This window comes from Clavelina lepadiformis, chromosome 5 (assembly GCF_947623445.1).
Source record: "Clavelina lepadiformis chromosome 5, kaClaLepa1.1, whole genome shotgun sequence".
In the NCBI taxonomy this organism is placed as follows: domain Eukaryota; kingdom Metazoa; phylum Chordata; class Ascidiacea; order Aplousobranchia; family Clavelinidae; genus Clavelina; species Clavelina lepadiformis.
In genome coordinates, this window is record NC_135244.1 from 8739333 (window position 1) to 8745332 (window position 6000).

The window sequence follows — 6000 nt, forward strand, 5'->3', positions numbered from 1 at the left end:
ATCGTACTCATCTCTAGTGACATAAATTTTCCAGAGTATGAGTTTTTTGTGGAAAGCAGAAACTTTGGCGGCGTGATCAATCACCGTAAAACAATTGCCTTGCATAGATAAATTTAGAGAATTCATACATTCAAATATATCGGCAAGGTAAGCAAATTTTGCGTTGAAATTTTCTTTCCAAAAACTTCTCGGCTAATCCTACATAGTTGTGTTGCTTCAGGAAGATAGCAATCTCCTCCCGCAAACCACAAACTCGCTTTAAGACACGACCTCGTGACAACCATCGCACTTCCGTGTGCAGCAGCAGAGCTTGATAATCCGAATCGGTGTCAGTGCACAAAAACGAAAACAAACGCTGATTTAGTGGCCTTGCTTTGATGAAGTTTACACACTGCACAACATTATTCAACACTTCGTGCGGCTCTTGAGACATATTTTTTGCAGCAACGGGCTTTCTGTGGAGAAAGCAATGAGTCCACAAAGCATTTGGGGCTTCGTCTTTGATTCGTTTTACCACACCAGACTTGATGCCAGTACAAGCTGCTGCGCCATCGGTGCAAATGACAGTACATTTATCCCAAGGAATGGAATACTCTGTAAAGAAATAATCCAACAATTGAAAAATATCTTCACCTTTGGAGTGCAGTTTTAGCGGTTTGCAAAATAGCATATCTTCATTCATACAGCTTCATTGTTGATAAAGCTGATAAAGACGGAAAGTTGGGGCAAACATTCAATGTGGGCAGATTCATCCAATTGAATGGAATAAAAGGGAGACTCCTTCACTTGGATAAGAATCAGCTCAAGAACATCATCAGTCATGTCTACTTTGCGTCTTTTCACTGTGTTGTTGGATGAAGAAATTGCATTTAACTTTTCACTTTCTTTCTCACCAATCATTATTTTTACTACTTCTTTCATAACTGGCATTATCAAATTCTCACCATCTGTAGTTTTTCTGCTTAAAAATTTGATAGGCCGCAACATACGAAGAGTAAACAGCAACGGTATTTTTAACAGTACTTTTTTGATCTTGAATCGATTTCAACTTGCTCTTAAAAAATTCAACAGGCTTATTCACACAGTTTGGATCATTTGCGGATTGCATGAAATAAGTTCACACGACGCGCTCAAAACTTTTTCACTGCGGGAGCTCTTTGTACGACAAAATGCAACTGATGCGAAATTACTCAAGCGTCACGCAGAACAGCTTTCTCATTTCACGACATAAAATGCTTCATGTCTTGGAGTTTATATTTTCAAGTTTTGTGATCTCTTCAAGTTTTCAATATTTTTATTGTAATTTTTCGCTCAAGATACAATATGCCTAAAAAGCAAGCGACCCAAAACAATAACCTGGCGACCCAACTTTGGGTCGCGACCCATGCGTTGGGAACCACGGGCTTAGAGGACAAGACTAATTCACGGAATGGGGAACGGAGGGATATTATATTTCAATCGTCTACATTGATTCAAATACAGTACAACGTAGTTGTAGAGTTGCTAGTAAAGTAATGCAGAAATACTCGTAATAGGCTAACCACTAATACGTTTATCAGCACGTTACAAATTCAAAAAGACCTATACAGTTCAATAGTAGGCTACACCATAATTAGTGACATCAATGAAATTTTAATGCTTACTTCACCAATTACATTTAAAAAAATCTGGACATAACTCTCAACGAAGCTTGTATTGGGTAGTGCCGTAGCCGTACTCCTATCACAATAAGTTTTGTAATACCATTTCCTTTCAACATCTACTTTGGACAACGTGGATAACATTATTTGCTTTTACAACTCGATCAAACAGTGAACAACTTAGTGTCAGAAACTGTAATGCTCAATTTGCATATAGTTGGAATTTGGCTCTTTAGAAGCTTTTTCTCGATGATTCAGTCTCAGTCATTTTATTTTTTGTCAAAAGCGCAATGAGGACGAAAAATCAAGCCAGTTGCTACTAACACGCGCCAATGAACAGGAAAAAGTGACAAAGCCGAAAAGGCTTAAAACGTGCTCAATAGAAATGACGTTAATATTTGCTGGTAGTTAAATTCATAAAACATAAGTTGAAAAAGGGAAAATTAAGCAGATGAGCAGGTGGTGTGTTCAAGCAACTGATAAATGAAAATTGCTTCAATGCTGTACATCAGTGGATGGGAAAAGAGACCTACCGTAAAAGAAATCTGTGATGTACGGTGCATATTATACCACACAGATGGAAAATAATATATACTTCCTGGTTTGAGAAATCTACTTTGCGAAGCGTTGCGTTACGTGTCGCCTATGCATGACTTCCTGTGTATCGTTATAAATCGTGACGTGAGTTATTCTTTCATTTATAGCTATTCATTGCGTCACAGTCTACGAAGTTAACCCTAGAAAGTGGTCGACTTTATTATGTAGCTGTCCCAATGTTCTATCTTGATGTATTCGTTCAATGAAGCTTCAATATAATCAGAATATACAGTTGTCATTGTTGTGTAACCTTTGTAGTGAAGTGGGTAAACCTTACAGGTTAAGGTACCATACACCACTTTGCATTACAAACTGATGCAGCCGAGTGAGGACTATAAAAGAAGACATTTTCACTACAAAGCTAGTACCCTGAGTTCGATGAGAAGTTGAGAACTACGCTTTTCTTTTATCGAGGAATCTATGAACAGTTAAATTTGAGGGTGAGAAAAGTCTAGTGATCTCAGACTACAAGTTTCGAAGATATGTCTTATCTACATCGTATGCAAGTGCTCAACGAAGACTCGTTGAATTCAGTCAACTATGAATGCAACAATGACCGACGAACAAAGCACGCTGAACTATCCACTAGTCGTGGGAGGCCAGTAAAGAGACTTTGTCGGTATTTGGACATTCAGTAATGATTTTTTGTTTGTTTATTCTCTATATATCATAGCGTGTTATTTTGTATTTTATTGTATGTTTTGGTCAAGCCTATAAAGCATAACTTGAGTCTTATGCCTAGGATATTGTCCATTTGTCTCGCTGTCAAGTTGTCGTACCTCGCAAGGGTTTAAAACAGTGGTGACGAACCCGTTCGCTGTCGCGGGCCACTTCATTAGTTACAGCTGAGTAAGCGGGCCGCACAACTTTTAAGTCATATGACTATGTAATTTTTTTATAAACGATTAGAAATAGTTTATCAACAATAAGGAACAACAAACAAAAGTAATAAAAATCCCATGCGAATCATACAGTTGAAGCTATTTTATGTAGTATTGAAACATAAAATAACAAAAAATAAAAAGAAAGATTTAATAAAGTTTCTTGCTTAGTGAGATTTTTGGAAATTTTTTCTCTTGACTAAGCGTTCAATATTAGGTCGAACCGACGATGTAGCAACTCTCAACTGCATATTAAGATTTTCGTCTGTTAACCTCGACCTGTAACGACTTTTTGTAATGTTCAGTTTAGAAAAGAACTGTTCGCATAGGTACGTGCTGCCGAAAACAGATAACCATTTGAGAGCGAAAGCTGCTGCTGCTTACCACATAGAAAATCGAGTCATTTGATCAAAATGTACTGCTCTAGGCCTGCCCACCGAATGCAGCACCCAGCCACCCACACTCCATACCGGTACTGCTTTTCAGTTATCATGAGCTTTCGTGCCGCACTTAGCCTAAGTTGCGTGATATTGCACTTAATGACTTGGACAGAACTTCTGTGCACTCAATTATCAATTGATTTAAATTTTAAAGTTTAGGTCTAACATACAAGTGTATGACCAGATGATGTCACGATATGAGTAGTTGGAGTCTAGTAAGCAAAAGCATCCTGTGATGCACTTGTATACTAACCTATAAAGTTTGAATAAATCAAACTGTGTACATTCCTGTGTAATTACGCACCTAAGTGCACACTTTCTTTGTGTCTGAGAATTTTTGTGCACTGCACTTGCGTGTGCACCCAAGATTTTGCTGAAAATCTTCATATCCTGCAGTCAGTCCTTGCCTGCCCTACTGCTCTACGGGAAGTCTATCATAAGCCAGAGATTTCTGGCGTGGCGAAGAGGCAAATTACTGTTATGCCACTGTAGTAAATATCAGCTTTGACCATCCTAATGTGGTGTCACAAAATTTTGCAAGAAACACAAACATTACAAATGCAATTTAAAATTCCTCCCGGACGCAAAATTTAACCCTAAATTCCGGACATGTCCGGAATTTTCCGGACGGTATGGCAACCCTACCTATAAGTCCTATATGCCTTGCATGTATGGGCGTTTGTCAAATCGTTTGGTGGGCCGCACAAAATTGTTTGGCGGGCCGCATGCGGCCCGCGGGCCGCAGGTTCGTCACCTCTGGTTTAAAAGGACCTGTGTTAGGAATCTCTGACAATATGATGTTACATTTATTTCCAAGTGAAATATTCACGCAGCTACACTGGGAAAACCAGATGCTGAAATATAATTCAATGGTCTATAGTTGAAATTGCCTATCGCGTATTTCTTTTATGTTGATTATAAAATTGCTTTAAATTGCATTTTAAGCAATTTTCTGGGAGGAGGTTATGTGATGTACGGTGCATATTATACCACACAGATGGAAAATAATATATACTTCCTGGTTTGAGAAATCTACTTTACGAAGCGTTGCGTTACGTGTCGCCTATGCATGACTTCCTGTGTATCGTTATAAATCGTGACGTGAGTTATTCTTTCATTTATAGCTATTCATTGCGTCACAGTCTACGAAGTTAACCCTAGAAAGTGGTCGACTTTATTATGTAGCTGTCCCAATGTTCTATCTTGATGTATTCGTTCAATGAAGCTTCAATATAATCAGAATATACAGTTGTCATTGTTGTGTAACCTTTGTAGTGAAGTGGGTAAACCTTACAGGTTAAGGTACCATACACCACTTTGCATCACAAATCCTATCCCGGGCAAGAGCCCGGTTTCTGTTGGCCATAGCGCTAAGGAAGGGCGTTGTTGATTACCTCGAGTTTGTACAGCAAGAATGCACACCAATGATAATATTTGGAAAAAGTGATGAGAATACTGCTCGTTGCAAGATGGAATCTTTTCTGGTACAACGACGGTGATGAACGAAAAATGATGTCAATGCTGTCGAATAGATGGTAGTGCTAACCCCTCTTGATCCGAAGCTGAAGACTCAAGTGGCGCTGGTGGTGACGTTTCAATCCCATAACTGGTTCCAGTCTTTTATCTTGAAAATATGTGAAAGCTATCTGCAGAAAATATCCAAAATAGTTGTGTAATGAATTTTGAAACTTAACAAGTTACTTAATAAATAAATAGACTGACGTATAATTTTCTTAATCCGATTCGAAATTTCCAGTAGGCCTACCATCATCTTATCAAAGTGCATTATCAAAAGGTACTTGTCGTGGGCATGCTAGATGCTTACTGCCCATGTCTAGAGTTTGGCAACAACAAATTTGATGGCAAGTGGTTGCGGAAAGCTTTAAATATTTTGAAGATAAAAGAAAGATACGGCAAGTGAATGTGTTTTAAAAATTCAGTGAAACCTCGTCGATATGATAATAGTTACAGAATTACTAAATGTTGTTAAAAATGAAATTATTTTCAAGATGAAGACCATCTTAAGAAAAACATGGGTAGTTTATCAAATCAGCCATTTTTAGCTGTAATAGGTAAGCAATGTATGTCCTTCTGTTTTATTTTTGGTTAGTGCAATATGTCTATAGTCAGTTATGCTGTATGATATTTTATATTACACTCAGGGGGAGGCTTGTAGGTGGAAGCAGCTTCAAAATTATTGTCGAAAGAAATATAATGGGAACAACGCAACAAACAACTTTTTTGCTGCTTTAGCTGCTATGTTTATGTGCTATTACAGTACATCTTCAACATACAATATCCTGAAACTGCCTTAGTAACACTAGAAACCATTCAAAGGTACGTTTTTACACGGCAAAAATATTATAGTAAGTTATTGTAATTGTTTAAAGTTTAAACTATGATACAAAAATTTCATTTCCTAACATACAGTTTTTGATTTCT